Source organism: Chlorocebus sabaeus, chromosome 13 (genome assembly GCF_047675955.1).
Source record: "Chlorocebus sabaeus isolate Y175 chromosome 13, mChlSab1.0.hap1, whole genome shotgun sequence".
NCBI lineage: Eukaryota > Metazoa > Chordata > Mammalia > Primates > Cercopithecidae > Chlorocebus > Chlorocebus sabaeus.
Window position 1 is genome coordinate 6,123,732 of NC_132916.1, and position 26,114 is coordinate 6,149,845.

Genomic DNA, 26,114 nt, shown 5'->3' on the forward strand with positions numbered 1-26,114 from the left:
ACAGTTTTGAGAGTTAACTCTTGCTGAGAGTAGTGGAGAAACAGGCAGATAGAGTACGTATTGTATACATTCAATTTACATTTATCCTACATTTTATTTATGCTAGAACAGGAAAGACTCTTCTGTGGTGACAGTAATGAGAAAAGTGGCTATGAGAATTAGGCGAACTAATTAGAAAAGATTACGCAGGAACTTTCTAGGGTGATGACAATAATGTGAAATTTAACAGGGGTGTAGGTAACATGGGTGAATACAGTTTTGGCAAACTTATTAGACGCTATACTTAGGATCTTTACATTGAAAAGTATATAAGCCGTACTTCAATAATAAATTTTTAAAAATTAAATACACATCTAACTGTATTACTGCTTACTCTTTCTATAAGTAAAAATTTTAATTAATGAATCAAAGGCCTCAATTCCACAATGCATTATTACCCCTACATGCCTCTGTCTGTGTAAATGTATTTATGTATGTATGTGGTTGTGTATATGTGGAAAGAGAGAAAGAAAATGGAAGGAAAGAGAAAGAGAAAGGGAAGGACGGAGGGAGAGAGGAACGGGGCAAGGGAGACAGAGGTGAAAGATATTGTAAATAGAAGAAAATATTTAAAATAGAAATAAAAAACAATTTAAACATATTGCTGAAATTCAGGAAAGTGACTTAAATCTCTATTCCCCCACAGGGAAAAAGCAATGTACCTATTAATGAACTCAACAGTACTATCCTTTTCAATCAATATAGCAAACCAGAAAAATATAGGCAGAGGTGAATGCAAAAACTAGAGGCAAGAAAGGTTGAATTAGAAATGCAGGGTAACCAGTACTTTGGGAGGCTGAGGCGGGTGGATCATGAGGTCAGGAGATCAGACCATCCTGGCTAACACAGCGAAACCCCGTCTCTACTAAAAATACAAAAAGTTAGCCTGGCATGGTGGCGGGCGCCTGTAGTCCCAGCTACTCGGGAGGCTGAGGCAGGAGAATGGCAGGAACCCGGGAGGCGGAGCTTGCAGTGAGCCGAGATCGCGCCACTGCATTCCAGCCTGGGCGACAGAGCGAGACTCCGTCTCAAAAAAATAAATAAATAAAAATAAAAATAAATACAGGCTAATTGATCAACATGGTGAAACCCCGTCTCTACTAAAACGACAAAATTAGCCGGGCGTGCTGGTGCATGCCTGTAATCCCAGCTACTTGGGAGGCTGAAGTAGGGGAATCGCTTGAACCCGGGTGCTGGAGGTTGCAGTGAGCCGAAATCGCTCCATTGCACTTCAGCCTGGGCAACAAGATCGAAACTTCATCTGAAAAAAACGAAACAAAACACCAAAAAAGAAAAAAAACACACACACAAGAACTAAAGGCTAACTGGTAACATTCTCCACAAAATACCTGAGAGCTTTGCACCAGTTTCCCTTCCATTTTTACGTGATCCTCGCCCTTCCTGTGACAAGAATTCCCAGCTAGAGTTTAGGGAAACAAGACACAGAGGAAGTCAACAGATAGTTGCAGTAGCTTTTCTATTTCAAGCTGTCACAGCTGCAAAACTGTTCAATGTAACTCCGCAGGGAGTGCTACCCAGCTATGCAAATGAATTCCAAATGTGACATTTGCCAGCACGGGGGTGGTGGCTGTGAAGGCTGGGTGACTGCCACCAGTCTGTCTGATGGATTGACTCATATCACTGAGGAGCCAGCCACCATTGATTTCTGTCTTTCCATCACATCACAGTGACCTTCTCCCTGCAAGGAAGGAAAGGGAAAAAATAAAATAAAATGAGTGGACAAACAAAAAAGAGGTACAGGCTCAAAGAGGAAGTTACAGTGTTCCTTCCTTCATTTATCTCTCTTACTCTCAAGTGCTCTCGTTATTACGTTATTCCCCTCCACCAAGCCATTTCCTTTTACCCTCACCATGTTCCACACTCATACAGTAGTATAACAAGATTAATAACTAGTCCTCATTCTTCCTCTGTTCTTATTATGTGATTTTGTTTGCCGTTGCTTAATTGGCTTTTTTGTCATATTTTTAATGCACTAATTAAAAATGGAGATTAAGTAGAGAATGATATTCTAGTATGATATAAATTCTAAACCATGTAGGTAGAAAGATAAAAGTATTGTCAGTACTCTTGGGCCATGAAAACCCCTGTGTTATGTTATTTTCACTTTTGTCAGAAAATCCTCCTTCTATTAGGAAAATAATCATCGTTACTTCCTGAAAATATTTGGTGGATGGAAGGTAACAGGAGAGAGGAGGTAGTGTCAGAAAAGGGGATAGAATTAAAGGATCAAAAATGCCCCAAAGAGGTTCATGTACCTAGAGTCTAAAGTATATTTTGTTCTAAATGTTTTTTTTTTTTTTCTCTCTCTCTCTTAATCTTCTCTGTCTGTACTGGCCTAGGTCATCCTCCTACATAAAAACAGATTTTGATAAGAAAAATTGTACACTCTATTTAATAGTTTAAGAGTTGTCTTTCTTGTTAAAGAGTTACAGAAGAAGGCAGTGATTCTATGGTAAGTCAGGACAGATGTGCAAATGAATTTCTGCTTTCTCCTTGGAGATTTACACAGATGCCTATGACTCCTTTGAGATTCTTGACTGAGTTTGCTTAAAATATCCTTTCCTCAGTGGTGTTCAGTTGGTAAGTCAAATATAGTAACAGAGAAGACTTAGGGTGATTTGGTTGGAGAATTAAATTTAAAAATATTCTTATGCTTAGAAGGTTCTCTAAATAGAAGACATCAGAGTACAGTTGAAATGAGCTTGTAGCTATAAATACATGTTAAAGGACTCAAAGATTGACAACAGTGATAAGAAGCCTCTTTGAGATAGAGTTATAAAAGGGCTTCCAGGAGTCATTGGTGCCTTGTCTGCAATTGTCTCATACAAGGACCAAAGCATGAAGGACCTACTCAAAAAAGAATTATGGGTCTGGCTTTGGGACATTGTATGAATTCTGATCAGATTCATAGGTAACTCACAAAGGTTTTATAAATGTTGTATGAAAGACAACTCCACAACTAGCTTGGACTAAAAGGGACAGAGATTGTTTGTAATAAAAAGAGGGATCTGGGTCTTCAAACCTTTATTGTTAGGAAGCAGGATGAGAGCTACTCAGTGGCAAATTTAAATTGTTTTTCCATCTTTATTTTTAATCAACTTTATTGAATATGTGTGTGTATATGTAAATGTATGTGTGTAATATGCCTATTATACTTGAACAATTCACTGAGTGCTGACGACAGTATAGACCCATAGAACCACTGCCACAATAAAGATACAAAACATTTCCATTTCCCTAAAAGTTTGTTTTTGCCAGGGAATCTTCATCAATGGTGGATTAGATAAAGAAAACGTGGTACATGTACACCACAGTATACTATGAAGCCATATAAAAGGGTGAAATCATGTCCTTTGCAACAATGTGGATGCCATTATCCAGGCAAATAAACCCAGAAATAGAAAGCCAAATACCGTATGCTCTCACTTATAAGTGGGAAGCAAACATTGAGTACACATGGACACAAAAGAGGGAACAAGAGACACCTGGGCCTACTTGAGGGCAACGGGTAGGAGGAGGGTGAGAGTCGGAAACTATTAGGTCCTATGCTCACCACCTGTGTGTAGAAATCATTTGTTCATCAAACCTCAGTGACATGCAATTCACCCGTATCACAAACTTACACACATATCCTCTGAATCTAAAACAATAGCTGAACTTACTAATATATAAATAAGTAAATAAATAAATAAATAATAAGTAAATAAATAAATGTAAACATGTACAACCAAAAGTAAAGTCCAGTGTTCAAGGACCATACGTTGAAAGCCTATTCTTTTTCCCATTAAATTACCTTAGCTTCTTTCCCCTTAAGTCTCTTTGGGTGAAAAATCTTGATCATGTCTATGCAGGGCAATGGGCACTCTTTTTATCAAAATTAATTGACCCTTTACATTTAGTTCTATTTCTGAACTCATTAATTTTTGTTCCATTGGATTGCTTGTCTATTCTTGTTAATATAACATTATCTTCATTACTATAGCTTAATATAAGTCTTAAAGCCAGGTACTGGAAGTCCTCAAATTTTGTTGTTTTCTTAAAGATTGTTTTTTCATACATTTTGTACCGAGCCTAATAATTTCTTTACCAAAAATTTGCTTGTTGGGGTTTTGATTAAGATTACGTTTAATATTTATATCTATTTGGTGATAAATAATATTATAACAATTTTGAGTCTTCCCATACATAAATATATTTTGCATGAACTAAATTCTTGTAATTTCTTATACCAATGTTTTAAATTTTCATTATATACAACTAATAAAATTTTGGTCAATACATTCTAATATGTATTAATTTTTGAAGTTATGATCAATTGTCTTCCATTCAATTCCATATTGTTTATTTTTAGTATACAGAAATACATTTGAGTTTTGTATATTGATCTTAGAACATGATTCTGCAAAATATGTATTTATAGCTGTTTATAGCTGACTATAGCTGTTTATGGGTTTGCTTGGATATTCTATCCATATGTACATAACAGCGGTCAATAAAGAGCTAACTTCTTTTGTAACCTGTAACTCTAAGGATTTTTCTTTTCATATCACACTGATTAAGACATCTAGTACAATGTCGTATAGAAGCGTGAACATAGACATCTTGCCTTGTATAAGATAGAAAAAAAAAAATCATTCAGTCTTTACTCCTTGGTATGAGGTTTCATGTAGGTTTTTGTAGATGACTTTTATCAGGCTAAAGTGTTTCCTTTTATTTTTTATCTTACTGAGCTTTTATTTTATATGTTAAAAATTTTAAATTTTGTCAAATGTACTCTCTTAATCTATTCACATCATATTTTTATCCTGTATGCTTTCAACTTGGTGATTTGCCTTTATTGCTTTTTAAAACGTTGAACAAAGATTGCATTTCTGTGATAAACTTCCATATATATATATCCCTTACATATATATTTCTAATATATTATCCATTTCATGTATCAGTAACTTCAATTTGCTAACATATAGTTAGGGATCTTTTTCTTTTATGGTAATCAGTGATCTAGGCCTGAAGTTTCTGTGTAATGCCCTTATCTGATTTTAGAATCAGAGTAATGTTTGTCTCATAAAATTAGTTGAGAAGCATTCCCCTCTGTTCTCTATTCTGGGAAAACAAAGAATGTGTAAAATTAATACATTTTTGTCCTTAAGCATTTGATATAATTCACCAACATCTTAGCCTGAAGTTTATTTGGTAGGAAAATGTTTAACTACCAACACAATTTAGAACATTTACACAACATTCTAAAAATTAATAGATTACTATTTATTGACATGTATCAGCAATTTGAAAGTTTATCTTTGTCAAAGAATGTGTCTATTTTATCTAAGCTGTTGAATGTCTTGTCCTAAAGATTTCCATGATATTCCTATTTTTAATATTCATGCAGGCTGTGGCAATATTCTGTCTGCAATTCCTAATATTGGTGTCTTGCATCCTTGCTTTTATATTCCTGATCAGTCTATACAGATATTTGTCAATTTTATTGATCTTAACAGAAATTAATGAAAACTTGTGCTTCTTTGTTGTCCTTTTTTTTGCTTTTCATTTCTTTGACTTCTGCTGTTATATATTTATCCCATTACTGTTTCTCTTGAATTTAATTTTCTCTTCCTTGTTATCAGGTGGAAGGTTAAATTATTGTTCCAATGCCTTTATAATTTTATATAACTATGATCAATTTTGAATCAATGTTATAGCATAATGTGCAAAAGAATCAAGACTTCTTTTTGAATTTTTTTCTATATAAATACCTTGTTTTCCAACTGCCTCTCCCCCCCCCCACCATTGCTTTCTTGGCTCCTAGTGAAAAACACTTGACTGTATATATATGGATAGTTTCAATTGTTCTATAGACAAGAACTGTAGTGTGTTTATGGCAAACAACTCCACCTAATGAAAAATTTGACTTCTAAGCATCCAAAGATGTGGAAGATTTAATCCTGCCCTTCCAGCTCTGTTTTTTCAGAGGCAAGAGACTCCCTATTTTTTGGCATAGAGCGTATCAGGACTCTGTCTTTTCTATCATCATTGTTATTCATTTCAGAGTTTTCACAATGATGTATTTTTTTTTTTCTTTCTGTACTACATGAGTTGAAATCTTCAAGTTGTTTTAAGAGGGAGAACAGTTGTGTGTTTGATATGAGTGTCTTCAATATGGGTGTCTTCCTCTAATGTGACTAAGTATGCATAGACTGTGGGAATACTGCTCTAAATTTCTGGCCCAGCCTCAAGTCTCCATAGTCCAGTCCCTCAGATAATGTTTCACGGGATAAATGATGATGTCCTTGGGCTCCTGTAGATTTTAATTTGCTGCTTTACTCATAACATTATCAAATGCTATTGTTATTGTTAATGTAATATGAAAGCTATCATTTTGTTTAATTATTACCCTCAAAAACTACATATAGAGTTAAATAAATCATTTTTGTCATAAGCAGTACATAATGTAAGTGAAAAAAGACAATAAAATTGAAATATGTCGATTATCTGAAGGACAATTTAGCCAAGAGCCTAAATTTTGGTAAATTTTCTATTTCATAAAAGGCCTCTGCATCTAGTAGAGAATAAAGCTGAAATCTTTTCTATCCAAAATATAGTTTTCATGAGACCCATGACCACTCAGCCAAAAAATAAATGCCACAGTGTAAATTCCTTAGAGTATATGCACTTTACCTGTGTTTTTACTTGGCTTTTTTTTTTCATCCAATTCTAGTTGGTTTACACACATGTTTGAAAGCTCAGAGTACAACTGAAGTTATAATTTAAAAGTAGATAATGCCTATAACAAGAATTATAATAATAATAATAAGAGTTACCAGAACATGATATTAGCAAATTGCAGACTAATGCCTCAGTCTTCACTCCCTTACAAATTCAACGGCCCATGGAAACAAATAGCTCTGAAGGAGCTCCAGTATATAATAAAGAGTATGGTTCAACTCAGTGAAGCACAAAAACCATGGGTGGTATGAATGGCGACACAGAATAGTATATAAAAAAATTTATCTGTGTAACCCATCCCCCAAACCTGGCATAGCTCAGTGCCAAGAAGGATCCCCTGAAAAATGATTCTCCTCTGTGGGAAAATGGAAGATCAAGAAGACCCTAGCAGCCTTCACCACTGATGACCCCAGAAGCAACTGACACCACCATGGACACTCACAGCCTTTGCCACTAAGATTCCCAACAGTTTTTGCTAACGCTGATCTCAGGTAACGAAGATTTCCAGCGTCCATGAAACTGTGCCCCATAGAGAAAGAGAAACCAGTATGCTTCCTTGAAACCAGAAACATGATTGCACCTTTCACCTGCCCCAGTGCAGAAGTTGCCACTGCACTCCCCAGAGATAGACCTGCACCAGTTGTCTCCATAAACTGGCACTCATTGCTGTTCCCCCATGGAGCTGTAAATGCTGCATTGCCCACCTGACCTTGGAACTGGTGCTGCTGTGCATCCTGTGGTACCTGCAGTGCCATTTGCCCCTGGAACTGGCATTCTTGTATGCCCCTGGGACCAGCATCCCTGTGCATCTCTGGATCTGACTTTGGACCTGGTACTACCACCAACCCAACTCAGCTAGTGACCTTGTATACACTAGTAGGTGAAGGTATTTTTCTACTGAAGTCAGTACATAAACACTGTAAGAGGTGACAACTCCTTTAAACATGCAGACACCGACACAGTGCCACAACAAACACACAAAAATCAAGGAAACATGACACCACCAAAGGAACACAAATTTCCAGAAACTGACTCCAAAAAAATGAAGATCTACAAACTGCCTAACAATAATTTCAAAGTAATTGTTTCAAAGAATCTCAGTGAACAAGCAGAGAAAACAGTTGTAACACTCAATAAGATGAGTAAAAAAATTCTTAAACAAAATGAGAAGTTCAATAAAAGGGTAGAAATCATTATAAAAGAACCAAACAAATTCTGGAGCTGAAAAATATGATAAATGAAGTGAAAAATGCACTAGAGAGGTTGAACAGCAGACTCAATTGGGTAGAAGAAAGAAACAGTGAACTAGAATACAGGACATTGGAAATCATCTAGTCAGAGGAGAAACTTAAAAAATAATAAAAAGAGAGAGGAAAGGCTACAGGCTTCATGGGACATCATCAAGTCAACCAATGTATTGTATTCACAACATCTTAGATTTGGAAGCATTTCAGATTTTGGATTTTCAAATTAGAGATGCTCAGCCTCTACTAAAGTAATGATAATAATTTAGAAAAACTGCATACTGTGATTCCTGTACCTGGAAAAACTATTATTTAAAAATGAAGGAGCAATAAAGCCTTTTTCAGAAACATAAAACTGATGCATTTCATCACTACTAAACATATCTTACAAGAAACACTTAAGGGAGTTCTTCAAATCAAAATGAAAACACACTAGACAGAAATATAACAGCATATGAAATCATGAATCTCATTAGTAAAAGAAATACATAGAGAAATACAAAATAATGTGAGCATGCAATAGTGTTGTATACATTACTTTTAACTCTAATATGAAAGTTAAAAGATAAACATTTGTTAATGGATGAACAACATAAAAGGAAGCAAACTCTAACAGAAAGAACACTAATTACCTGGGGAGGAAGTAAAAGTGTAGAACTTTGTATTTGATTGAAGTCAAGTTGTGATTAACTTAAAATAATGGAATATAACTACATAATATTTTATGCAATCCTCGAGGTAACCACAAAAAAATCCATAACACATACAAAATAGTTAAAAAATAATCAAAGTAAATCTACAAAAAAATCATCAAATATTGAAGAAAGATAGCAAAGAGGAAGAGAAAAACAAAGCAACTGCAAAACGTGCAGAAAACTAAATACATGGATGTGAAGATCCTTAATAAAAAATGTTAGCAAACCAAAGCAAACAAAGGCACGTTAAAAACGTTGTACACCATTACAAAAAAGGATTTATCCTAAGGATACAAAGATGACTGAGTCTATCAATGTGGCATACCAGATCAACAGAATGAAAGAAAGAAAATGACATGATCATCTCAATAGTTGCAGAAGCAGCACTTGCCAAAACTCAATATTCATTAATGATAAATATATTCAACAAAATAGGTACAAAATGACTTATTCAACACAATATTTGCAAAAATCCAGATACAGAAAGACAAATACTGTGTAAACTCTCTTATGTGTGGAACATTAAATAGTCAAACTCACAAAAGCAGTGAGTAGAAGGGTGGTTTCCAGGAGCGTGAGACAGGGGACAAATGGGAAGATGTTGGTCAAGGGTACAGCATTTCAGTTATGCAGGATGAATAAGTTCTACAGATCTATTGCACAGGATTGTGACTATAGTTATCAGTACTGTTTTGTATACTTGTAAATTGTTAAGAAGGTCAAGCCTAAGTGTTCTCATTTCATAAAAAGAAAGAAAGTGGTAATTGTGAGTTGATGGATACCTCAAAGTATATAGTGGTGATTATTTCACAATGTGTATGTATTTAAAACATTAAGTTGTACACACTTTATTGGCCAAATATAACTCAATACTGTTGGAGAAAAAAAAAAAAAAAAAAAAAAAACTAAGAGCTAGCCAGGTACAGTGGCCCATGCCTGTAATCCCAGCACTTTGTGAGGCCAAGGTGAACTAATCACCTGAGGTCTGGAATTCAAGACCAGCCTGGCCAACATGGTGAAACACTGTCTCTACTAAGAGTACAAAAAATGGCTGGCTGTGGTGGTGCACACCTGTAATCCCAGCTACTCGGGAGGCTGAGGCAGGAGAATTGCTTGAACCCAGGTGGCAGAAGTTGCAGTGAGTTGAGATCTTGCCACTGCACTCCACCCTGGGAGACAGAGCGAGACTATGTCTCAATAACAGTAATAATAATAATAATAATTAAGAGCTATAATGTATTGTGCATCTACTGCATACTAGTCTCATTGTTTATATTATTCTCATCTGATTCTCCCCTGAGGATTTTGAAGTAGGAGTTTTTGAAAATGCAAAAACTGAGACTCATAGGTAAGAAATAACTAAGAACACATCATAATAGGCATACAAGCCTGACACTAAAGGAGAGTCATAATCCTGAATACAAAGCACATTGCCTTGATTACAGTCATGCAAGAATCTAGAGTCATTTGCTATGGAATAGCAGCTCCCTACTTTTTTGTTGAACTCCTGGATGTCACGGTTCAATAATTGTTCATTCATACTGATGTGCCTTAAAATACAAAATTAAAAGGTAAAATTGTATTTAATAAGTCAGAAAACAACAAAATGTATTTTGGAAATATGTATTATTTTCAGAGTATTTTGTTTGTATTATATAGTAGTTAATTTAAAAAATCAATCTCATATGTGAAAAATAAAAATACAAAGTAAAAGCAAAGTCAATATGAAAATATACCCAAATTTGCAGACATTAACAAAACCAGTATTACTTTTTTGGTATTTTCTGCAAACCTTATTTTTATTTTTTAAAAATTTTAAAATTATTTTTGTTTTTTAAGATGGAGTCTCGCCCTGTCACCCAGGCTGGAGTGCAGTGGCACGATCTCGGCTCACTGCAACCTCCACCTCCTGGTTTCAAGTGATTCTCCTGCCTCAGCCTCTCGAGTAGCTGGGATTATAGGCACCTGCCATCACTCCCAGCTAATTTTTTGTATCTTTAGTAGAGATGGGGGTTTCACCATGTTGTCCAGACTGGTCTCGAACTGCTGACCTTGTGATCCGCCCACCTCAGCCTCCCAAAGTGCTGGGATTACAGGCAGGAGCCACCGGGCCCGGCCAAACTTTCTATTTGAAGATTAGAAGGAAATTCAGAGAAATAAATTTTCTTTCAGCTAAAAATAAAAAATAAAATGCATTTATAAATACCGCAATTTATCACTTGAAGTCTGTTGGTAAGACCCTTGTACTTTTTAAAACAGATATTTTGCCACAGATAATTATAGCATGACTTATCTAGAATTCAATCATTATTGATCATTATAGTTTATAAATAAAATTAATGAGACTCAATTTTGTTATACAGTATCTGTCTGGATAGTCTGGGTTAAGTGGCAGTAACACAGTTCACAAAATCTCAGTGACTTAATGTAAAATTTACTGCAGTTTGGGTTCTCGGTTCCTGTTGTCTCGGCATTACAGACTGCCTTGATTGATCTTATGGTACTTCAGCCCCAACCCTTCTCCACCCGGCACAGGTAAGAGCATTCTGGGGAGTCCAGCCCTGGTCATCAGGTGCACTCAGCAAGGCTTTCCACGTATCCTGGGCCCGCGCCAAGTCACTGGGCTGCGCCTTATCTTGGGATGGTGGAGAACTGCAACAACCTTATGGGTGGAAAGAGTTGAACAGAAAATATTGGTGAGTAATATTAAAATCTACCACCAATACATATTTGAAAAAGTAAGTAATTTTTTTTTTTAACTTTTACTTACAAGGAAAATGATTAGTGATTATTTTAACCTGCCAAAATGAACTATGCTGGGCCAGGAATAGCTCAAGTTTCCCAAGAAAGAAGATTTTACAAAAACATTGAGTCATTCTAGGGCTACTGGTGTAAAAATCAAGTAATCGATTATTAAACACATTAACTGATTACATTAATACATCGATATGGAATTATTGACTTAATTAACATGGTAATATGTTAGTTAATAGCTAAAACTAAAAAAATGACTGATTTGATTTTTCATAGAGTAAAATGTATATGACTACTTTAAATCATGTTAACATAAATAGAAGTTTTTCTCATCTAAATATTATACAATGTTCAGTGGATTAGAAAATGTTTAACTTGATTATTTGAGGATCTTTAAAAATATAGCAAATGTCTAGAATTATTAACATGATGAGAAGAAATATTTGTAGTTCGGCACAGCAACTCATTCCCAATTTCACATGCATGAAATATTGAGAAATATTGCTCTAGTTGTTTAAAGACATAATAACAATAAAATAATAAAAATGGCAAGCATGCATCACTTTGAGTAATAATTCATCGTTCTTTTAACTTTACTAAATTAAGTAATAAGCTTTAAAATGCTGTTAGAATCATAGACTAAACAGGTAAACTAAAATTTGGGGAACCTTTAATTTAAGACAAAATTTCCCGGAAATATAGAATATATTTTAACTCAATAGTTTAGCTTAGTTAACATATTATTTTCAAAGAACTGAATGGACCCAACATGTTCGCATTTCCTGAACTTTTACACTGCAGTGATAAAAACTGCTGAGGCAAGAGCATTGCGGATTATAAGATTATATTCCAAACAGCAAAGGAGGCTCTCAGGAGTAGATCGTAACAGTGAAGAGAGAGGAGAGGGAGCTCAGTGCAGGCAAGGTCAGCCAGAGCCAGACTGACAAGGACTTTCGGGTTTAGCAGCAGATTAAAAAGTACCCAGATAATATTCATAATTCTTCTTTGTTATATCTTCACCTTAAACAAAAGTCTGCCTGCCTGCATTACCTTGCAAATTATAATCACCATTCTGACACAGGTGGAAAAAGAAACTACTGAAAGTGAAGACTTGCTTCTGAGACTTTTGGGAATAAGCCGGTGTTGACACTGCATTACCTTGTATTGAAAACGCTGTGCCACATGAGGGGAAAATCATTCGAGGGATTCCATATGGTATAGAGAAGTTTGATTTTAGCAGGTATTTCTGATGCTTAAACTAAGACCACCCTTTTCCAAGAGTGTGTGTGAACACACACAGCAAATGGACAAGTATATTTAAACTTGCATAGCACCCTGAATTCTTGGTAGACATTGAAGTACGTCTAAGGAAATACTGATTTAAACTTTTTTGGAGAATAGAGGGTGCGGGAAAAAAATTAAGGACATTCTATGTGTGTATTTCAATAGTCATTTTTATATTGATAAAGGGGCAATTGTATACCTGTATATGTCTGTGTCTATCTCATAATAATAATTAAATTTTACCTGGTGCTTTCTTTGTGTGAGAAACCCTTGCACACTAAGTAAAACTCACCATGGGCTTACATAGTGAGGAGTATTACGATTTCCATTTTAGAGACTCAGAATGATTTCCACGCTTTGCTGATATTGCTGCTGCTTAATTTCTATATATTCAATATATTAAGTTCTGCAAATACTTACAAAGATAGGATTTTTATAATTTTATTATTGTCTTTTTGTTTGGTAAAATAATTTTCTAAAGATACTCTTTTTTAATCTATTTAGTTGCCCATTGGTACAATTCATAAAGAAAAAAACAAATAAATGCCCAATTTTAATAAAAAATGAATTGCTTTCCTAACATCTTCAGAAGGCGACTAAATCATTTCACTTAAAATCATCTATCATTTGAGTGTATTTGCCACAATCCATTGCATATGTTATCATTATCGTATGTCATATTGTCCCATTTCGTGAATTCAGTGCATTTCCAAATCAGTCATTCATTCTTTGGATATGAAGCTAGTAATCTTTGACAATTTTTTGTTTGCTTGTTTTCCTGCATTTTTCTTTCTCAAAATCTAGATTAGTCTGTTTCTTCAAGAAGATCTGGTTGCTTTAGATTTTAGAAATGGTAATTGAAGTCCAAAATCTAAACTCTCTGGGCATAAATGATGACTATTTCTTCTTGGCTTTTAATTCTAGATCCTTTTACTGGCTCACACCTGGAATTTTATTGTAAATATAAATACTCAAGCCCACATATATTCTATTGTTGTATAGCAAATAAACTACAAAATTAAAGCAGCATACATATATGTCAGAGCAAAGCTTAGCTGGCTTTTCTATGTAGGGTATTACAAGGCTGACACTGATGTGTTCACAGGGTAGTATTGTCATGCAGAAACTTAATGAGAGGGCCCAGCGCAGTGGCTCACGCCTGTAATCCCAGCACTTTGGGAGGCTGAGGCGGGGGCGGATCGCGAGGTCAGGAGATCGAGACCATCCTGGCTAACACAGTGAAACCCTGTCTCTACTAAAAATACAAAAATAAAAATAAAAATAAAAATAGCAACCCATGGTGATGGGCGCCTGTAGTCCCAGCTGCTCGGGAGGCTGAGGCGGGAGAATGGCCTGAACCCGGGAGGCGGAGCTTACAGTGAGCCCAGATCTCACCACTGTACTCCAGCCTGGGCCACAGAGCAAAACTCCGTCTCAAAAAAAAAAAGAAAAAAGAAACTCAATGAGAGAAGCGCCCACTTTCCAAATCACTCAGGTTGTTAGCAGAATTCTACTCCTTGCGATTGTAGTACCAAGAGCCGTGACTTCTTGCTGGCGGTTGGCGGAAGGCTGTCTTCAGCTACTAGCATTGTCAAAGTCCTTTGCCATGTGAGCTTCCCTAATTTGGCTGCTTATATCAAGTCCTAAAGGAGAGTTCTTAAGAGTTAATCCACTAGCAAGATGGAGTCTTATATAATATTTTAATATCAAATGTGACGTCCGATCTCTGCTATAGTCTATTGGTTAAAAGCATAACCCACAGTCAGGGAATAAAGATTGCATAAGAATATGAACCTCAGAAGGTGAAGGCTATTGGGGGCATCCCAGGATCGTCTGCCACCATATATATGTAAAAAATATATTTGTGTGTATATAAATATAAACATATTTATATATATACACATATACATTATATTTTATATGTATAAAAATATACATTATATATTACATAAGTATATAAATATTCATTCTATATTTATTATACATTAAATATACATTATATGTGTTTATTTATTATACACATATTATACATATATTTATTACACATTAAATATACATTATATATTTGTGTATGTGTACACATATAAATGTGTATATTAACACACACAAATATATTTACACACTTACATATCTTATATCTTCTTTTTTTTTTTTTGAGGCAGAGTCTTGCTCTGTCACCTAGGCTAGAGTGCAGTGGCACGATCTCGGCTCACTGCAACCTCTGACTCCTGGGCTCAAGGGATACTCACACCTCAGCCTCCTGAGTAGCTGGGATTACAGGCATGCACCGCGACATCCTGCTAATTTCTGTATTTTTAGTAGAGATGGAGTTTCGCCATGTTGACCAGACTGGTCTTGAACTCCTGGCCCCAAGTGATCTGCCTGCCTCAGCCTCTTAAAGAGCTGGGATTACAGGCAGGAGCCACCACACCTAGCCTCTTATCTTCTACATTATATGTGTATCTCCATTTTTTATGCTAAGAATTCTACTTGTCCAGGTCATAGGAAATGATAGAGCTAGATTATTGCCCATACGTGTGTCTCAGAATAACAATACAAATACTACATTACTAATTATGATTACTGAAACAGTTAACTTTTTATATTCTATCTACATTATCTCCCCATTTTTATATTTGTGCTCTATCCACATTTTCAGATTATATAGCTACTACACTCTAATTTCCCATTTGTTTGCCTCCATTTAATCTTAGTTCTATTAATAATTATGCAGCATATTTAATGTTAACTACTCATCCTCATGCAAATGGCTCTTCAGTTATTTTGGCCTTCTGATGAGAATTCTTCAGTAGATTCCTTACGAAGCATTCATGGGAGTAACATTCCCTTGGGAGTTATTGGATGTGACATCTCCTTGCCCTTTATATTCAAGGTCCATTTTCATGGTTTACATAGTTATTCGGGAGTCTTAAATATGATGCTCCGTTCTATTTTGGATAAAATGTTGCTATTAATTTGGAAGGTATTCTAATTTTGTTTCTCTTCATGTCACTCTGTCATTTTGCCTAGAAACATGAAAGATTTTTATTTTTTTAAAACTAGTAATGTTATCAGAATATACATGGGTGTGGGTTATTCTGCAGCAACATTATCATGTACGGTATTCTTTTTTTTTCAACTTTTGTTTCAGCTATTTAAAAATATGTATTTTAAAAAGTTTACTTGAATTGTGATTTAAGAACTTTTTCTTTTTCTTTGCTTAGTTTTCATCTTCAGGGCTTCCTGTTCTCTGCATGTCGAATCATCTTACCCTATCTTGCATATATGTTCCTTTCTCTTGAATGTTATTTTAATCTTTTGATTGAATTTTCATTTTTTAAAATTTTCTCTTTCCATCTTCCATTTCTATTAATTTTGATATGTTTGCTCTTGTGTCCTTCTAATTTTATTCTTCAGTATTAAAATTATATTTGCCTTATATGCCTATCTTTCTTGAGTTCTCCCATATAATTTGTTATTCTAAATTATGCTCTTATTTCATGTCATATCTTTATGTCTTTTGGATTGGTCTGAAATCACATATTAGAGTTATTATTATTTTATGCATTTATTTCTTGCATGCTTTTATTGTTTTGGGGAAATCTTTTGTCTTCTAAATAATTTTTATTATAGTTACTGCTTGTGAAATTTTACCTTTAGATAGTTGATTGCTCATTTTTATGTAAATTGCACCTTACTTAACTTGTAGAACTAGACTGTTTAGATGGCATTTCTAACTTCTCTGTTGTTTTTGTGGAGTTTTAAAACCATTGCAGCATGTCTCATATTTTCTCCTTCTTCATATTTCTAACTTTGATCTTTACCTTATTTATTTCTCTTACCTTGATTCCAACCAATTTTAAGTCCACTCTCAGTAATTTCTCCTCAATGTGAAGTCCTGTGTGGAAAGGGGGCCCTTGCAGGATGGTGTTGACCGTTCATGGTGGCCACAATGCTCTGTTCTCCTCAGTTTTCAGTAAGGGGCTCCTGGAATTCACCTTCTACTGAACTGGACAAAACAATTCTCATTTCAGGAGCTGTCTTCAAATTGGCCTGCAATTCTTTTAGTTACCTTGAGGATTTCCTGTTTTACAATCAATGCCCTCTTGCTTTCTTCTGCTTTCTCCCTACAGCTATCAATTATGTATTTAATTGTTCTGTAGTCAGTGATTTCTCCCTACTTTGCTGTATTTAAAGGTTGTACTTTATTATCCAGTTATGTTATAAATGTTGTTCATAAATTTTAAAAATTTGTTGTATAATTTTCACTGTTCTGTAATTATGTGGGTATTTAGAAAGACACAAAAATTGTAGTTGCCTTCTCTACTACCTTCTTCACCAAATACTTTTATACTTCATTTTATTATTTTAGCTAATATTAATTCTAATGGTTTGTTCCTTTATCTATTTTCCTTACATTTCCTTGATCTGTCAAGCTGCTGATTTTCCTATATTTGCCTGTTTTATCACATTTCCTACTAATTTTACCTTCTCTTTTCCTATATGACTAAATACAAAACCTGTTTCTCTACTAATTCTTCTTCCAATGCTTGGTGCAACTACTACCACTATCAAGGTACCAATTCAACTATTGCTTCCTCTAGATTATCAACTATTTATGATCGAACCAAATTATTTTCTTTCCTCATTGTTTATTTACATCCCTGAAATGCATTTACCCATATGCCTCACTCTCTTAAGATAAACTGATGTCTTACACAGATATGCGTATACATGTATAGATAATTTGTATCTGTGTATATGCATAATTATTTTCTTCTATCTTCCCATCATCTCTATTCAGATGAAACCTGAAACACCCATACTCCACCGTATTTTTTTCTGAAATACCTTGATTTTTGTTTTCAGACATATTTTAATATATTTAAAGTATCTATTAGAATTTTCTTTGATACCTGAACCATGCTTCAGGAGTTCTCATTTAGCACTTTTACATATTTTAGATGATATGTTAGTTTTAATTTAGAGAAAAATGCAGATGTTATGTTTTGAGTTTGTTAATATCTGTAAACTTATTTTTATCTGAATATGTGACTATTGCACTGGTTACAATCTTATTCTTTCAGTAAGCTAGATGTTATTTCACTGCCTTCTACTTTTCAGAGTTGCATAAAAGAAGCCTGATGTCAATCTAATATGTTTTCCTTTGAAGAAAACAAGTTATTTTGATCTAAAGGATTGGAATTGGTTTTAACCAGAATGAGTCACAGTACGTGCTTTTTCATATCAATTCTGTCTAGATTTAGGTACATTCTTTAAATTTACAGTTGTAAATATTTCTTTAACTCATGAGCATTTTCCTCTGTTTTTTATATAATTCTTATCTATCCTACATGTGTTTCTTTTTCTCTTACTGAAACTTAAACCATTTAACAATCTCATGATTTCATTCATTTTATATTTTTGCTCTATGGGTATGAAATACTAATTCATGTGATCCTCAAGGCCACTAATACAGGTGCAAAAAAGATTATCTTTTGCTTGATTTCTGTTATTGATATCTGAGTTAATAAATAATGTTTGCTTGGTTTTAGTTTCATCATATCTTTTTTACGATTCTCCTTTATCTCCTTTTTCTTTTCTTGCCTATTAAATACATGGTTTCTGTGGAAGTTAATTTTATGTGTCAGCCTGGCTGGGCTACAGTGCCCAGATATGTGGCCAAATATTAATCTGAATATTTCTGTGAGGCTGTTTCTAGATGATGAGATTAACATTTAAATTGATAGACTGAGTAACGCGGCTTGTCTTGCAGTATGTTTGTGGACCTCATCCACTCAAGTGAAGGCTCGAATAAAAAATAAATCAATAAATTTTTAAAAGCCTGACTTCCTCTGAAAAAATCGTGGAATTCTACCAGTCTGAAGGCCTTTGAACTTGAACCACAACATCTCATTTTCTCTGAGTCTCCAGCGTTCTGACTCACCCCACACCACAGATTTGGGTTCACCAGCCTTCATAAATGTGTGAGCCAGTTCCTTGAAATAGACTTCTCTCTATATATGTGTGAACACATGCTATTGGTTCTGTTTCTCTAGAGAGCACTGACTAATACAGTTTTCCTGAGCAGCTATGTTTTGCTGATTGTTGCTTGTTCCAGTCCTTATCTCCCTTGCTTCTGTTGGATAACCTTAAATGCATTGCCAGTTTTCTGTCATGACTCACTGGAGCTCACACCTGTTTTCTGGACAACTCTAAGAGGTGGCAATTTCAAAAGTGGTGAAAGCAATGGGTAGGACCTGTCTGGGTTGAAAGAGTGAAATGGGCAGGCTAACAAACTCTACTGAGGCATGGGAAAAAACTCTCACTCATTCCCTTCTTCTTTTCCTCTCTCTGTTTTAGAGGATCCAACCCATTTGATCAGAACCTTCTCAGTCTTTCAAAGGCAACGGTGTTTGGTTGGATTCAGATGGTACCAATATAGATTTTTGCACAGGAGTTGGCATATTCCAGTGACACAAGCTCTTTCCACAATCCTTAGTTTTGCATTTCAAATCTCAAGTTTATCTTTGGTGTTATCCAAGTTTTGTAAATCCTAACGTTTTTAAAAATCAGGGTAAATATACAGTTTAGATTTCGTAAAAGAGGAGGGGGCAGCTGTGCTCAAAAGTTGGCTTCAAAAAAAATCTTACATTATTTGAGTAGATCTTTGCTATTTTCCCCAAATTTCTTATTATAATATAAATAAATATGAAAATAAATAACAATGCACTAAAATTATAAAACTATTTTATTAGAATAAAATATATACTAAAATAGATTTCAGGAGTCTAGACATTGTTTTCAATTTTATTCAAAAGAAGCATGATTGTACATAATTTTTTAAAAGTCTATTTTGAAGAAACATAGTGATATTTATTCTTCTCCCATATATTTATGTTTAAATTGACAACTGATTTCACCACATTTTGCAAAGATGAGCAATTTATTCATTTAAAAACAGAAAAAGAAAAATGAATAAGTTGTGTGACCCATGGCCTGATTTAATAGAAAAGCATTTACTCAACTAAGATGTGATCATTCACTCCCCCAAACCATCCCACTTGCTCTAACCATCATTCATCTCTCATTCAGTTATTAGGCAAACATATTGAAGTACCATTATTAACTGGATATTGCACGAACATACCATGCAAAGTAAGAAGCAGGCAAGTTAACTAAGAATTTAGGAAAATACCACAAATCCTCTCAGAACTGCAAGCCTACATTTCTAAGGAGATAAACATGTTTTTACTAAACTGTTTTAACTTGTTTCTTTGTATTTTGTATTATGCTTTTGTGTTTTGCTTTATAATTGCCTTAAGTCATTGTTTTAAAAATGCCAATAAAGATAGCAGCATTTTATTTTATTCAGAAAATAGGAATGGAACACATTTTAAAATGAATCTGGAAAAGACACTGAAATATACACCAAATTCTTGTTTGACTTTCTGGAGGTATCTGAAAAAATAATATTAGGGAGTGTTCAGGTATTTTTAGCATACCAAGTCATGTCTCCTATATTAATCTTGAAATACACCATTCAGGTGAAGATGAAATGCTGAGCTACAGTCCAGAGAGTATTGTCTGCAAGAGCTATGTTTGCTGAATTTCCTAAGCAAGTGGAGTAGAAAGAATCAGAACTATATGGGAATTGACCTGGAAATGCATTAAATCCAGGAGGTGGAGATGGGAACAAGAGAGAAAGACTAATACCTCACTCGAGACAAGTTTTCCAATTATGCAAAATGTTTCTGGGGAAAACTTATTCCTCCAGGAAGTAACATTAGGTTCTGAAATTGAATTCCTGACACAGCCAAATAAGTTTTTATCAAAATTTCTACAACTAAAAGAGAACAGAGATCCTAAGAAACTATGTACCAAACTATTAATCTATACTTCGGTATTTGTATTTAAGTGTTTTTTTTTTTTTTTAACTTGGGTTATCAGAGGTAGAAATTACAGAGAGGTGGGGGTGCAAAATATATTTTCCACAAGGATGGCAAAAGACTTGAGGAGAAAGCGGCCTCTCTTGATTTTGCAATTCTGAACCAAACCACTTTCAGGATCTACATATATGACTAATAATGTAATGAAAATAGATAAGATTTCCAGAAGCTAAATGTGATTTAAAAGTAAATAGTAAATAGTAAAACTAAATGTATAGGAGAGCTTCCTCTTATAATAACAATCAAGATGAGTGATGAGTTGAGGTGGATAATTTGGAAAACCACCTTTTAAGGCAAAATAGATTTTTTCAAAATAATTTTTTAAGAGGTACAGATACAGGCTTTAAAATTTTTTTAAGGTTTTTGAAGCTATAAAAGATTTTTCATAATAAACAAGAATTACTACATAATCATAAACATTAAAAACATTTCTGCAGCATTTTTGAAGGGTAATATAGAGTATAGTTGAATTGTCTGTGACAATTTCATTCCATCCTCATCTGATTCTCCCACATCATGCTTTTCTAATTCCAGGGTTTATAATATTCTCTGCTGGTAAAAGGCTATGGGAATCCAACAATGACACAGAGCAGATCCGCAATAGATTAAAATGTTCCTTCTGTCTCATGCCTTGAGTCTTTTGAGAAAAGTTAATGAAGAGTTTTTTTTTCCTTTTCTTTTCTCCATAATAGTAAAGAAATTGTAATTACTTATTTTCATTCCTTCAGCGTATTTAAATATGAAATAGAAAACTCATTTCTGGATGATTCGTGATTTAGTCACATTCTCAGTGGTATTTGACACAGTGTGACTATCACAGACATTAAAAAAACCCAAATGTCTCTTGCTTTGTGACTGATTGTGTGGATATGGAGATAATAAATTGAGAAACAGCAAGACAGAATGCACATTGGACGTGGTGTACGAAGTGGAACCTACAATGTTCTCATTCTTTTCTTGTATTCAATTAAACCTCCTGGCAACTTAGCGAAGAAGGAAAATGTGTTTAACCCAAAGATACATATATTCCAAGAACAAGGACATTGTCCAAGGAAACAATTCATCTCTGTCCAACTGGAGGTGTGTTCAATTTTTCAGTAGAAAGAAATAATGATTTCTTCTAAAGGACAGAGACTGACAACATTTGAACAACAGATTAAGTACTTCCATCTGTTAAAAAAATAAAAAACTGTCTTCCAATTTTACTAGGGACCATGACAAAAGTAAAACATAAATATTATTTAAAGATTTGTAATCTGTTCCATAATTTTGATAATTTTAGTTCTAAATTTTATGTGTTGGTACATTGTGAAAATAATAACTTTTTAGCATTTAAAATTGTAAGTTCATCTTGAGAGTCTTTCCCTAAAAAATGGTTATATAAAGTGTACTTTTTATTTTCACATTTTCAGTAAATACTACAATTTCTCTCCTTATTGGAACTTGAGTTTGAACTCTTTACTATGAGTGGGAGCATATATCCAATATCCTTGAGGAAGCAGGTTATAAATGACTACCTTATCCTTAAACTATATTAAGGACTTGTTTTCATTAAAAACTTTTAAAAGTCTGATAATCATGACATTTTATTGGTTTGAACTGATCCTTCCTTCCAGATCAGAGAATGCCATTTAAAGTGTGGAGATAATACTAAACGTATTGGACAACTCATTTCAGGTTTGTTGTTGCTGTTGCTACTGTTGTTTCAGGATTCCACTGGCTTTTAAAGTAATGCTAGTAAAAAATGAAAGTCTGAGGGACATGTTTTTATTTTCATTTATTTATTTATTTATTTATTTTTGAGAAGGAGTCTCGCTCTGTCGCCCAGGCTGGAGTGCAGTGGCGTGATCTCTGCTCACTGCAAGCTCCGCCTCCTGGGTTCACGCCATTCTCCTGCCTCAGCCTCCCGAGTAGCTGGGACTACAGGCGCCCGCCACCACGCCTGGCTAATTTTTTGTGTATTTTTAGTACAGACGGGGTTTCACCGTGTTAGCCAGGATGGTCTCGATCTCCTGACCTCACGATCCGCCCGCCTCGGCCTCCCAAAGTGCTGGGATTACAGGCGTGAGCCACCGCGCCCGGCCTTTTTTTATTTTATAGCTGGGAATGTTCTTCACTCAATGGAAAAAATTTGGAGGCCACGTCTGCACTGGGTGTAGTGACTACACACAAATAGCACAGCAAAGCACAGTTTTTGATTGCCTCATTCCCTGAGCAGGGGTCTTTCATTTTATTTTCATGCATCATTTACAAGTTGCTGCCATGAATCCACAGAGTCAGCATATCTCACCAAGTTAACATAAAGTGAATTCGAAGGGAAGAAATACATTCTGTGATATCTGGGCGAGTTTGTTTCTGTTCATTGATTGCATCTAAAACACAAGTCAATCAGAAAGAAAGATTAATACTGTGAGTAGGTGTTAGCAAGTGTGCAGATCTGCACAGTGAGGAAATCATCACTGAGCTGATTTCAAAGAAACAACATGACAGAAGTAAGCTTTATATTCCAAACTTGGAACATCAAGATGCAGACATTACATTATTTACATAAATATGTGTGAGGAAAAGCATGCTTATAAAACAATTATATATTTAATAATATAATTGTAATTTCAGGTTATTTAAATAAAACATACTTTGGATATATAGAAAAGGAATTGTTAAATCAATTGACTAACTCAACAGAATTAGAAGTTTCTAGTTTTAGAGACATGTAATCTATGAATTCAGATTTGTATTGAGCAAATAAAAGGGTGACATTGTCATTCTCTGAGAAAAAGAAGTCAGAAAGTGGCAGGCGCTATTATTTAGACAGAGGTAACCTGAATGAAGGAACATCCAGGGATATTCCTGCAGGACATGAAAAGATATCAGATTCAGGTTTAGCATTTGTCAAGTATTGGTGATATCTAAGCTATAGGATTGGATGGAAAGACTATAGATTAAAAAACAAAGAGTTTTAGAGCTAATTTCTGGTGTATTTCATGTGTAGAAGCTGAACAAAAGAGGATAATCCTATAATGAGAACTGTGGTAAAATATCTAGTTAAGTAAGAAAGAGTAAAGTGAACGTGGGGCTCCAGAGTCCAAAGGAAGAAATTCTCTTAAGAAACGGTGATCTGAAATGCTGTTTTTGAGTAGTTAAGGTGAGAACTGAGGATTGGATTTAATAATGAGAAAGTCAATAGACACAAAGAAAAAAGCAAATTCAATGAAGTCGTAGAATTTATGTCTTAGGGACACAGGTATAAGAGAAAATAGATAGAGACAGTAAATATAGGTAGGACTTACTGCAGAAGGGGACAGAAATATCAGATTCTAACTTGAGATAGTTACTCGCGTTCAAGGGAGATTGTGTTAAAAATCCATAATAAGAAGGCAGGTTTAATGCAATAGAGAAATAATAATAATAATACGTATTAAAGAGGACACAAAAAGCCTTTAAAGGGGAAAACAGAAAAAAATACAGAAGAAGAAAGGTCCATCATAAAATGTAAAACACTAACAAATAATATACAATCAAATAAATGACTACCTTATCCTTAAACTATAAAAACACTTGTGACTGAAAGACACTGAAAAATCTATGGAATCTAAAGCAGTAATCTTGGGAATACATCACTCTGGGTAGAGAAGAAAGCTTGGAAAGAAGCACTAAGGAAACTGTGTAAAAACACAGAAAATTATCAAGTCAGGAAACACTTAAAATCTCTTTTTACCTACAAGAAAAACTACTAAATAAACCATACCTCACTATAAGAATAGAAACTATGCTCCAAGCCAAGAAACTGTAATCATCTAACCAAAATTTTAACCACATCTGTATACAGCTGTTATGGCAGGTTCTTAGATTATAAAAAATAGATAATGCAGAAAATGTCAGATGACATCTGTATTGGTCCATTTGTGCTGTCATAACAAAATATCTAGGGTAATTTATAAAGAGTAGAAATTTATTCCCCATAGTTCTGGAGGCTGGAAGTCCATGATGAAGGCACTGTAGGTTCAGTATCTTGGTGAGGGTTGATTTCTGCTTACAAGATGGCTCCTTGTTGTGTGTCCTCTGAAGGGAAAAACACTGTGTCCTCACATAGTGGAAGGCATAGAAGGGGTCAAAAGAGAGAGAGAGACAGAGTTGAATTCCTCCTGTCAAACCCTTCTATAAGGACACCTAATCTCATTTACCTCCTAATTACCTCCTATAGGCCACACCTTTTAATACCGTTGCAGTGAGGATTAAGTTTCAACATGAATTTCGGAGGGGACAAAAACACTCAAACCGTGGCAACAGCTAAAGAAATACACACATTCAGACCAGAGTAGATACACATTCTCTGAAATTGACCTATGAATTCAACTCCACATTAATAAAAAATGCAGCAGTGGTTTTTAGAAAATCTACAAGCTGGAAAAATATCTATTTCTTTGTGAGTGCTCTTCAGCACTCTTTCTCCTATAATTTGTCCATTTCATGAATGTTATCTATTTTTTTGGCATAAAGTTATTCCTCATATTTCCAGCCATTGGTTTTTCTCCATCATTTTTATTGTTTTTGATTTTATTGATTTCTACTATTTGTCATTTCCTTCCTTCTGATTACTTTAGACTATTTTACCAGAGATATTAGTCAGTGTATTCAGGCAAGAAAAAGAAACACAACTGGAAGAAAACATATAAAGCTATCATTCATTGCAGAATAGGATTGTCTACATCAAAATCATAAAGACTCCACTAAAAATTTATTACAAAAAAAATAAGTGATGGGAGGCTCAGGTGGGAGGATCACTGGAGCCCAGGAGTTTGAGAGCAGATAGCAAGACCCAATATGGGAAGGGAAGGGAAGGGAAAGGAAGGGAAGAGGAGGTAGTGGAGGGGAGGGGAGGGGAGGGGAGGGGAGGGGAGGGGAGGGGAGGGGAGGGGAGTGGGGAGAGGATAGGTGAATATAGTAAGACCATATGATATAAGCTTAATATTCAAATTTAACTTTATTTCTATATATTATCAATAAGTGGAATTTAAAGTATCAAAAGTGCTATTTACAATGGAATGAAACCCATGACTTAAGAGTAAATCTAACAAAATATATGCAATATGTTTATGCTGAAAATAACAAATTTAATGATGAGAGAAAACAAAGACTTAATAAAATTGAGAAATATACCACACAAAGTAATTGGAAACTCAATATTGTTAAGATACTGTCTTTGTTTGGTTTTGCTACTATAATCAAAGACCTTGGACTGGCTAATTTATGCAGAGGAGAAATTTATTTCACAGCCCTGTAGCCTGAGAAGTGTTAGATCAAGGCATAGGCAGGCCTGGTGTCTGGTGAGGGACTTGTTTCTCACAGATCACATCTTCTAGGAGTCCTCACATGGCAGAAGAGTGGAGGAGCTAAGACGGCCT